A 12,183-nucleotide genomic window follows, 5' to 3' on the forward strand; every position below is an offset into this window, starting at 1 on the left:
CTTGGGTCCCAACAGAAATGGGTAAGTTTTCAAAGGAGGGGAATAAAATAAATAAGTTTTAGGTTATAGATACCTAAATCAAATCTTCATTTCCATTGTTGTTACTTGAGTAATCATAGTTGAATGCACACAGACTAAATTTCATTGCCATTGAAATAATTAAAGTGTCATGGATAGACAGCAGGAAGATAATGGTGTTCTGGAATGAGAATGTTCTGGAAAATTAAAGGAATGGTGCCCAAACTGCCCCACCCCCACCCCCTCATGATGCTGGGGAGCAGCTTTAACCAGAGATTCATGCTCACATCAGGTCAGACGAATGCATTTCCTGGAAGCGTATAGTCTTGTAGATCTTTGGTCTGGATTCTGAGCTAGACTGACCCATGACTTACCTGCTAATATGACTACAACAGCACTTTACATTAGTAGAGGGATTTCTATTTTTGAAAGCATTTCCACATTATTGATCTCATTGGATCTTCATATGACTCTGTGAAACAGGTAGATATTACTGTCTCCATTTTGCAGGTGGGATAACTGAGGCTGAGAAAGGCTAAGAGATATGAAGAGACAGCCCAATGGATGACTGGAGTAAGAATTGGGGCACCTGACATAGACTCCATTGACCTGTGGTTCCTGAGCAACTCAGTTTATATGAAGTTTTCCAAGCCCCAACTCCACCTTCAATTAAATGAGAGGTTTGCACAAGGTGGCCCTTGAGGCCCCTTCCAGGGTTACTGTTACCAGGAACTGGTTAGTGGAGGGGAAACAGCATACACTACCCCCCGGGGCTGCAAAGTTCTCCCCCTTCCTCTACCCCACACCGTACAGAACCAAGAACTCACTTGGGATAGGGGGTTAGCTTTTTCCTACTGCAGACTATGGATGGAAAGCATACACTCTCCTGCCCAATGACAGGAAATTTTTGAAGTTTATTTTATTTTTGTGTGTGTGACTTTTTCAATTCCTCCTATGTAGTTTTTATTAATGTTTTTTAATGTTTGTTAATGTTTATTTTTTTTTTTTTTTAATTTTTTTTTTTTTTCAACGTTTATTTATTTGTGGGACAGAGAGAGACAGAGCATGAACGGGGGAGGGACAGAGAGAGAGGGAGACACAGAATCGGAAACAGGCTCCAGGCTCTGAGCCATCAGCCCAGAGCCTGACGCGGGGCTCGAACTCACGGACCGTGAGATCGTGACCTGGCTGAAGTCGGACGCTTAACCGACTGCGCCACCCAGGCGCCCCCTGTTAATGTTTATTAATTAAGCTTTATTGTGTTTGCTTTGGCAGCATGTATACTAAAATTGGAATAATAAAGAGAAGGTCAACATGGCCCCCTGCACAAGGATGGTGTGCAAATATTTTCCAGCTTTATTGAAGTAGAATTTGCACACCATGAAATATATCCATTGTAAGTATATAATTCAATGTGTTTTTAAAATAAGTTTATGGAGTTGTGCAACCGTCACCACAATCCAGGCTTAGAACTTCTCCTTTATCTTAAAACATTCCTTTGGGCTCACTTACATCAGTCCCCACTCCCTTCTCCAGCCCCAGGCCACCCCAGATATGCCTTCTGGGTCTACAAATGTATCTTTTCTGGACATTTCACATAAATAGAATCATGCAGTATGTAGCCCTTTCCACCTGGCTTAACTCAGCATAATGTTTTTAAGATTCATTACATGGTAGTACACATCCATATTTCATTTCTTTTTATGGCTGAATAATATTCCATGGTGTGGATATACCACATTTTGTTTATAGGCTATCAGTTGGATATTTGGGGTGTTTCCACATTTTAACTATTATGAGTAATGCTATCATGGACATTTGTGGACAAGTCTCTGTGCAGACATATGTTTTGTATTTCTCTTGGGTAAATTCCTAGAAGTAGAAACACAGGTTTGTTTTCTTAAGTTTTTATGCAGTATTTGGACCTCTGCCTTTAATCTTTATACTTAAATAAAAGATTCATAGGAAATGTGTGGGAGGGAAATGTGTAGCCTGTTTTTATAGGCTATATTAATGCCTGGTAGTTGTTTGTTTGTTTGTTTTGTTTTGTTTTGTTTTGGTTTGGTTTTTTAGGCAGGTTTCATGCCCAGTGTGGAGCCCAATGTGCTGAGATCAAGCTTCAGACGCTTAACCAACTGAGCCACCCAATGCCTGGTGGCTTTTACAAGAGTGCAATCTATCTTGAATCTAGTATAATCTAGTATAATCATACAGAGTTGCTAGGGCTGATTTGTGTCCTTCCAGAACTCCTATGTTGAAGCCCTAACTGCTGGTACCCCAGAATGTGACTGTATTTGGAGATAGGGCTGTTGGAGAGGTGATTAAGGCTAATTGAAGTCATCAGAGTGGGACCCTAATCCAATATGATTGGTGTCCTTATAAGAAGAGGAAGAGGGATGACTGGGTGGTTCAGTCGGAGAAGCTTCTGACCCTTCATTTTGGCTCAGGTCATGATCTCGCTGGTTGTGAGTCTGAGCCCCATGTTAGGCTCTGCACTGACAGTGTGGAGCCTGCTTGGGATTCTCTCTCTCTCTCAAAATAAATAAACAAACTTAAAAAAAAGAGAGGAAGAGGAAGAGACCCTAGAGGTGCCTGCACACAGAGCAAAGCCCATGTGAGGACACAGCAAGTATGGGGCCATCTATAAGACCCAGAGACAGGCCTCAGGAGAAACCAAACCTGCCCTCACCTTGATCTTGGACTTCCAGCCTCTAGAACTGTGAGAAAGTAAATTTCTGTCGTTTAAGCCATCCAGTCTATGAAATTGTGTTACGGTAGCAACAAACAAACGTCAAGGACTAATACACTGTCCTACATGTTGCTTTGCAGGGCCTTCGGGAGGCCCTTCACACAGAGTGTTCTCTAGTGAAAACGAGCACTCTGTTGGGCTTCGTGCCCTCCTTTCACAGCTGGCTTTTATTCTGTTCCTTCATGGGGGGGATGGGGGGCTCCTCCTTGCCTTACTCTAGGTCACGGTCACATCTCCAGTTACTCCCCAGGGGGACTGAGCCCAACGCCCCCCCTCCACGAATACTTTCTCCCGTTTGGAAGCAGTTCTCCTCAGAACCCCCATCTATCTGACTCTGCCTTTCTATGGCAAGGACCCCCGCCCCTGTCTTCCAGCTACTGGGGACATCTTATCCCTCGTGCTAGAGGAAGAGCTCCTTGGGACAGGGAAAGTGCCATTTGCATTTACTGGCCTTCAAACCTAACCTCGGGCTCCATGTCCGGCACAATCAGAGTTTTTTTAGTTAATTAAAACCGACAGCTCCAACTACGAAAATGTTGAAGTTTCAGAGCTCTGTGAAGGCATAAAATACTGGTTAGTGAAGTGTGAGGAGAACAAGAATGGCTACAAACGCGGAAACAGCAAAGTGCATACGTGGGAAAGTCAGCGCTAGTGACCTTCGACTGAGTCACTTGTCCACACCAAAACTCAGCTGCCGTATCCCCAAGGGAAAAGGTTGATCTAGCAAAGGTCTGTTTTATGGTGAACATTTTAGGCCCCTCCAGCTCTTGGTGAGGGCCGCAGGATTCCTGTCTTTGACGTGTCTCTCTGGTTATGTGGCTGGCTGGAGAAGTTCAAGGTCTAAATCACACTGCAACTCAATTAAAAATGAACTTAAAATGAATTTTGTGTTTCTGTTTTCCACGTAGAACTTTTCCAAGTATATTCAATTTAGTTAGAAGTGCTAGTGATTACCTTCTGGTGGCCCAAACCCTTAGGAGGCAAAGAAGATATAGGAACCTATATCACCCTCCATTTGACAATGAACAATTTTATTTTATTTTTTTAAAAGTTTTTAAAAATTGTTTATTTGCTTTGAGAGATAGATGGAGCGTGAGCAGGGGAGGGGCAGAGAGAGGGGGAGACACAGAATCTGAAGCAGGCTCAGGCTCTGTGCTGTCAGCACAGAGCGGGACGCGGGGCTCAAACCCACCAATGACGAGATCATGACCTGAGCCGAAGTCGGATGCTTAACGGACTGAGTCATTCAGGTGCCCCGACAATGAACAATCTTAAAGAAATGTGCACACATGCGTGCACGCACACACACGCACACACACACACACAACTAGCTTGGAACTTTAGAGCATCATGTTCAAATCAGACTCCATCAGAATGCTTTGTGTGGGAATTAACACCATGAAAGAGAATAAATCACGAAAATTCCCCAAATGATAAGAAAAGAAAAGCGTGTGTGGTAAACAGCCCCAGAAGAGGCTGTGCAAGTGGCCCCTGACTTTCTTGGCCCGAGTTTTCACTTCTCCCTTGGGTTTCTTTCACATTTCCTCCACTCTTCCTACCCTACAGTCTCCAAGGATTTGTAGATCTTTATTTCTTTAGGCAGAGGCACAGACAAAAATGCTTTCCTTCCTTTTCACTCAGCAAACCTTTGAGAAAAATGAAAAACTAAGAGCGAGAGAGGAAGGGAGGTGGAGTATAGGGTCAGTATAGGGTCTCTGGTCCCCAGGCAATTAAATCCCTACCCCAGGCTGGCCAGCCCTCTGGAAAGCCCATAGACCCATGATCCTTTTCTTGTCTTCTGCTGGTCTATAACCACGAGTCTACACTATCTCCCTGCTTCAGGATGAATCCGCCCAATTACCCTGAACCATCAGTGGCAAAGGAAGACCAGTTATGTGCCCTTATGTGGCCTTTAGGAAGTTCCCTGATCCTCAGTAAACTCCCACCAACATTGTTTTTCTTTCGCTTCTATTTATAGCTCTTGTTTCATCTGCTGAGCATCAATAATTGACCCGGTTAAAACCCAATTCCTTTCAGTTTCTTTCTCAGTCCGCATCTAGTATAGATGTTCTAGCCTGCAAATGGTGGGGAAAAGCAGATTTCCAGCCCTGATCATTATGGCAAGACGTGGTTTCCTTTGTCCCCTGCTCTATCTGATGGGAAGGGTCTCTTTGGTAAAGAGTGTGGGACTTTGTAAGTAAAATAATGTATTGGGGTTAATGTGTTGGGCTCCTCTAATCATATGCTTCTACATCAGAGATTCTGATAGGAATATAAAGACGAATGTCGTACAGTCTTTGCCTTTGAGAAACTCAAGACTAAAAAAAAAATACGTAAGCTCAACAAGAGGAAAGTCATTGTCTTTTGTAGTTGTACAGAGACTTTACCTCAAGAATATTTAAATTAATTTTATTGTTTACCTGGGGCTAAAAGCAGTTCCCCCCTTGCTAAAGTTGGCACAACGCTGCCAGGGCTTTGCCTGCATGGGTCCGGGGTCATTTTATAAGGGTAGTTAGCAAAAAGGGGCTAGCTCTGAGCTCTCTATATTAGGCACTCGATTCAATTTGAGTTCCGAGTTAATTCCCTTCATTAAGAAAATAATTCCGGGATTGCTTCACTCTGTCCTTCTAAGTGTTCCTTGGGGTGACTTCCTCTGGATTTGGCCTTACAAGTAGCCCACCCAACCCACTTGGCTGGTGCACCCTCCTTAGAGGTCTCCCTGAGCAGAATTTAGAATCAATGCAGCAAGAAGCTTCTCAGAGCAGTTTGGCGCACCCAGCCTCTCTGGAGAGGATAGTCATTCATTCATTCATTCATTAAAAGGATGTTTATTGAGTGCCTATTATGTGCCAGGTGTTATCCCTAGAGCGCTGAATTCAATTGGCAAGTTCCAACCCTTCCCTTCGAGCTCGCTGTCAGAGCCAGCAGACCAAAGGAAGACCAAAGACAAACAGTAAACTTAAGGAACTGAAAATAAATGGGACAATTATAAATCATGATGTGAGCCAAGGAGGAAACAAACAGGACACGGATAGAGAAAACCAGGGTCAGGGGCATGGACCATTTGTGGCTGTCAGGAAGGCTTCTCAAAGGAGGCAAAATTCGAACTAAAGCCTAAAGATGAAGAAAGCGTCCGAGCTGGGAACTGGTGTTGAGGTTTCCTAATGGGACGCTCCTAACAGCGTCCTAACAGTACACTCAAAGACTGGGAAAAGGTTGTCAGATCCCAGGAAACAGAAGAAAGCCAGTGAGGTGGGGCTTCGGGCAATGCTTCCTTACCTTGTGCCTTGGAGGCTTGAGGATTAAACACCAGGCAGTGCAATTGCCTGACGGTCAGGAATTGGGACAAACGTCTCTTTCTCTACCTACCTGTACTTTTCTTTGCATTTTGTTTCAGACACACTTACTAAAAATCAGAGGATCCACATGTGCATACACAGGGACGTAAAGGATGAAAAGAAAATTAGAGGTGAGGAGAGGAGGGAAGGAATAATTGGAAGTGGAGGGGCATATGGTTCTCTTAGAGACATCATAAAACATAACCCTTTAAAGGTAGACTCAAAGTCACAAAATCTTATTTTATTGTTTTATTTTCTTAAAACTCAGTTTGGAAAGTAGGCAATTAAAATATTCAAATTAAAAAGCCAAAGTAAATCACAGTTACGAGCTCTAAATCTACTTGGATTCCCCCGTCCCCTTTTTAAATGTAGAATCACATTTCCTGTCCACATCCATTGAAACCAGAGCAACAAAATTGTTTCCCATGGAAGGAAGATAGGGAGGGGTCTTCTCACAAAATGTCCCCTCAACCAGAGTTCTCAGAAGATCATGCATTGGACAGTCGGATTACTCATATGGGCATAAGTTCAGAGAGGAATTTTGAAATGAATTACAACAGTCGGAGAAAAGAGAAACCATCCGGAAAAGGGTATCTTTTACTCTGAGCAGGGCAAGCTATCAGTCGTATGATTTGTCAAATCTGTAAACACACAGCACAGGTCTTCGTTAGAGATTGCAATGGGAAGCTCAGAGGGCCAGGGGCAGAGAGAAGGCCCCTGGAGGGCAGGGGAAGAGTTCACCCAGGTCAGGAGGAAAGGGGCTTCCTAATCCTCTCCAGCTACTCCCCAACCAGATGCACATATAGGAGGGAAATCTAAAGCTGTCCCTTTCTCTGACCAGTCTCCACTGTGGAGGCATTAGATAGTTGCGCTCAGGAAGGACCAGCGTAGCAGATAAGAATTAGGCCTTCCCCGGGTTCTGTCTCTATGTGTCTTTTCACCAGCAATAAATTAGAATTTGACTCCCCGGTGGACACCACTGGCGTCCAGTCACCTAATACATTTCAAGACCACCTTGACGGAATTTCCAGATGCCCTTAAATCAAGCCAAATCCTCAAAAAGCTGCCGACTTAGACTGTGCCATCTTCTACGGTTTTGATTAAACGATCCTAATTAAATTTCTTACCACCGTAGAGCATGTGGTCTGGGAATCGGATTTAATTTGATTTATTAAAATAATGAATCTTTTGAGTGAAATTTATATCTGTTTCATTATAAATTAATATTACAAATTTATATCTGCTTAAAACATAGATGGTTCACTCTGAAGTCTGACCGGGAGAGGGCTTTTCCCTTCATTCTTTCCTCATAAACAAAGACCATGTAGCTTCCTGCCCCAGTTTCTTAAGGGGAAGCCCAAATGGCAGCCAAAGTAAGAAGTAAAGCAGCAGCAGCAGCAGCAGCAGCAAGGCCAGGAACGGGGGAAGAGAGCCAAACACACCCAAGGGACTATGGGAGGACGTGGGGGGAGAGCGAGGGGAGAGTGAGGAAACCAGAGAGGAAGGATAAAGTTAGACTCAAGGGGAGCAGGTGATAACTCTTCCACCACCGTCTGAATTTTGCATTTAGCGTGAGTGTAAGACTTTCTGTCAACTAGTGAACTAGACCTTCCTTGCCTTGCAGCCGTTAGGATGACACTGAGTCACATGCCAACTCCTAGAGCCAGGAGGGTGGGTGGGGTCTCTTGTCAGGTCAATCCATCACTTCCCTCCCTTGGCCTCCTTTTCTTCTTCATTTGGCCCTTTTGCTAAGCAGCTTTGGCAGGAAGGAACTTCACTCTCTCGATATCCATTTTACGATGTCAGAGAAACACTCTGATTAACCTTCTTTGGGTAGTCCAGAAACGATAGCTCCCAATGTCCGCTGACCACCATGAGGACACTGGCGTGGTTAGTATGGGAGGTTGTGGGGGTAAAGTGGGCCACTTTAGCACCAGCTTGTGGAAGCTGAGCAGAGTTAGCTGTTAGTGGTGCACGACAGGAAGCTATGGTAAGTTTTAACCAGAGAGAGGCCCTGATGAAATGGTACCAAGGGAGCTCACTTTGGTAGAAGTATTTTGATTTTATTAGGGAGAGGAATCATTGGAGGTCCATATGCAACAAATGAACCTTGACCCATATTTCTCACTTATTATAAACATTAACTCCAAATAGATCATAGACCCAGGGGCGCCTAGGTGGTTCAGTGGGTTGAGGGTCTGACTCTCGATTTTAGCTCAGGTCATGATCTCATGGTTCATGAGATCAAGCCCCCGGTTGGGATCTGTGCTGACAGTCAGGACCTTGCTTGGGATTCTCTCTCTCTGCCCCCTCACCCACTAGTTCTCTCTCTCTCTTTCTCAAAATAAATAAACATTTTTAAAAAATGGATCATAGACCTAAATATAAAACCTAAAACTATAAAACTTCTAGAAGAAAACATAGAAAACCTTTGTGACTTTGCATTATAGAAAGATTTCTTAGCCATGACACCAAAAACAAGATCCATAAAAGAAAACGTCGGGAGACAAGAAGAGCAGCGTGTTTTTCTTTTGTTGGGTTTTGTTTTACTTAGTTATGAATCATTTACTACAGTTCTCACCTTCAAGTTTGATGGAGCTATGCATTCTTGGAAAGCAGAAAGGGTGTTTTGATGATCATTGTATTTTCAGGGTCTGGCACCATATTTGGCACATCATGGACACACAATAAATATTGGTTAAATATATGAATAAGCAAAATGTGGGATGATCACAAGATGGCCAAGAGGAAATTCTCTGAACAGAAACATGAATCAGAATTCCGGTGAGAGAACGGAGTGTCGTGATAATAGAAGCAGTGCTTCTATCTATTATGTAGAGGCCGTGGGAAAGGCTGTAGGAGGCCATGTCTTCCCAAAGGCAAAGTGTAGACACAGAGGAGAAGGTACTTGGGGTCGCCCAGTATTAGAGGCTGGGAGGATTAAGGGGGTTGGGAGGTGCTGTGGAGGAGACGAGAAAGCAGGATTGAAGAGGGAGGAAGAGGGCTAGGGCCATTCAGGATCACGCAAACCAAGGGAGGAAGTGTCTCAAAGAGTGAAGGGTCCAGAGTGTCAGTTACAGAATGAGACTGGGTAGAATTTCTCTCAAGAGGAAGTCCCGGGTGACCTTACAGAGAGATGGTTTCTATCACATGTAAAATTTGTATTAATAGTCAATAGAAAACATATCAAAATCGAGGAAACAGTACAGAAATTAATAAACTGTAGAATAGGTCTCTGTCGATTTAAGGCACCCAACATAAGCGAGAGCAAACTTTGGCTTCCCGTGTCCTTGTCAAGAAAATGTCATGTGAAACTTGACGTGCAAACATCATTTTAAAATGGGAAAAACTTGACACTGTCACCTTCCTCAAATACTGTGGGTTTTGTGTTTTTCTTTTTTCATTCTTTTACTTTTGGGAATAAAGAAAATAGCTACAGAGAATTCTAACAGAGGAGCCATATATTCCCATCTAAGCCAACTATTTTGGAAACAGAGGCCATCCAGACTGGGTTAATGAGGTATTAATTCGAAGCAGCAACAGCCTTCATTAATAATAACTTGATATCAAGAAGAGTCTCTGACGTAAACTAGAACTCAGATGACCAGTTGAGAGTCCAGTACAGAACTTGTTAATAAAAGTGAACTTGGGGTTCCACTTGAAATGGGGATTATTTACTCGGCTAAATGTGCTGATGCACCAAAGAATGATTATGGAGCATAAGGGATTCATTTATTTGATGGAGAATAAAAGGCCAATTCATTTCACTGAAATTTGTGATAGGTGCTAGAGGAAGGATAAGAATGCCCTACGTTTGGGGGCGCCTGGGTGGCTCAGTCGGTTAAGCGGCCGACTTTAGCTCAGGTCATGATCTTGCGGTCCGTGAGTTCGAGCCCCGCGTCGGGCTCTGTGCTGACAGCTCAGAGCCTGGAGCCTGTTTCAGATTCTGTGTCTCCCTCTCTCTGACCCTCCCCCGTTCATGCTCTGTTTCTCTCTGTCTCAAAAATAAATAAATGTTAAAAAAATAAAATAAAATAAAATTGACTACATTGAACATGTAAAAAACATTAAAAAAAAAAAAAAAAAGAATGCCCTACGTTTGCATGCAAACAGATACCAAAACTGTCTTATTGAGTGGCTTGCTTCAGATATACAACCAGAGGACTCTGAGAAAGGACTCTGTTGAAACAACAGTGAGAAATTCTACAGCCTAATAAATACCGCAGGGAGAGAGGAGTTAGAAATAGTGATAGTTTAAAGTTCAATTATAACAAAATTATTAGTAACTTAATAGTAATAGAGAGGGAAACAAAACAGTAACTCCTTAAAGAGGACTGACCAAAATATCCCAGAAGAGCAATATAAAACATGCCCATTTGTTTTTAGGCTTCTTATCGTTATAAATTATGGACTATCAAAGCAATAGCAAACCCATTAATCAAGACTGTAAACAATTAAAATCTTTTTCCAGATCCGGGAAAGCATCAAAATGATCAAGACAGTGCCAAAAAAAAAAAAAAAGGGAACATAAATTTCAGCCAGCTCTTTGGATCTGGGAAGTGTTTAGGCTAACCAGCCAAAAAGTCAGAGAGCAAAAAGTCTAAACTAAGCTGATAACAACTGATCATTAATTAGAACTGAAGCCAACTATCTCAGTCTAGAGAAATATCTTGGCTACTCAGCTAAGAGCCAGAAAGCCAAAGGTCCAAGTTGGGTTCATGATAATTAATCATAGGCAAAGCCACTGCCCAGAAAAGCCCCTATTAATGAAGGGGCGCCTTTGAGAAGAAGCAGCTCCAAGAGAAGCTGGCAGGGACACCCCTTTGTATAGTAGGGATAGGGGACCCTTTCCACTCTGCTTAGAAGTTTCATCTAAGGCTGAAGCCCTGGAATTAATAATCACGTATAACAGATTCTAGCATTAAAGGGACAAACTGAGCAGCTGATAACTCATCTTTATTCGAAGGTTTTTTAAAAATGAGATTCAGATCTTTGAATTTCATTGAAATAAGAAGAAGGTACACATAGGAGAGCAAGGGAGCAATAATGGAGATTATTTATATAAAAGGTGTCCAAAGGGAAATGAAATGTTGATAGCACCAAAAGTCAGCCACCAAAAGGCAATATGTAAAAACGACAGTATGTGAGTGTGGGAAGTAACTGTGGAAGGGTAGTTTAGAGGGGATTTAAGAATTGGATGTCATTTATAAGTTCATGCATATTGATGTTTAAATTCATTTCTGCATCTGTAAGAAAGCATTTTTCCTATTTAATTAGAGAAGGCACAAGTACCTTCTCATGCACACATCCCCTTTCCTTCTAATATCGTATTTCATGGTTTCTGAGCTGCACGTTATTTTCACATTTTAATATCTCTGAAGTCAAGAATGTTTCCGACAGTCAATGACATGTGACAATTAATTGGAAGTGTTTTTACTTTCTTATTGCTACCCAAACAACGACATTTCTTACAATGGATGCCGTTTAGATATGATGTCGTTCACGTATAGCCCCTTGCAATGCGTGGTCCCCACGCAGCAGATGAACGATGTGGCTGCACATCCCCTGCTTCCTGCTGCAGAAGAGGACGCCAGCCCTTTCCCTTGGGGTCTGAAATGCAGAGAGCTGGGGCATGCCTGAGGGCCACTGATGCATGCATAGCTAAGCAGTTCCAAGAAAGGCTTGCATGGTCTAATGCGGAAGGAACAAGGGTGTTCTGGACATGCTGTGGGTCTTTGCACACAATGCAATTTGTGATCTTGCCAGCTCATGCTGTACGGAGCACAGTTTCTCTTTGGGAACACAGGGGAGGTGTTGGGCGGTGCTTGGATTCTTTCCTCACCCTATACACGTATTTTCTGCTAATGACTCATTAAAGCATCATAATAACACAGTAAAGTTGGCACTGCAGTATCCTCCCCATTTCACAGATGAGGAAATGGAGGGTCCCCTAGGTGGGTAATCTGCCATAGACCGCACTGTTGATTAAGTGCGGAGGTCAGCGCTTGGATGCAGGTCCGTGTGGCTTCAGAGCGCATGCACTTGACCATTATATCACCCTGACTCAACCAAGACAGT

General features: G+C 43.1%; 1 pseudogene; it reads left to right on the top strand.

Moving 5' to 3' along the window:
* Nucleotides 1-1,281: 1,281 nt before the first annotated feature.
* Nucleotides 1,282-1,378, top strand: LOC132693446 (U6 spliceosomal RNA; annotated as a pseudogene).
* The last annotated feature ends 10,805 nt before the right edge of the window (nt 1,379-12,183 follow it).

The sequence above is a fragment of the Panthera onca genome, chromosome B1, assembly GCF_046562875.1.
Source record: "Panthera onca isolate mPanOnc1 chromosome B1, mPanOnc1 haplotype 2, whole genome shotgun sequence".
In the NCBI taxonomy this organism is placed as follows: Eukaryota; Metazoa; Chordata; class Mammalia; order Carnivora; family Felidae; genus Panthera; species Panthera onca.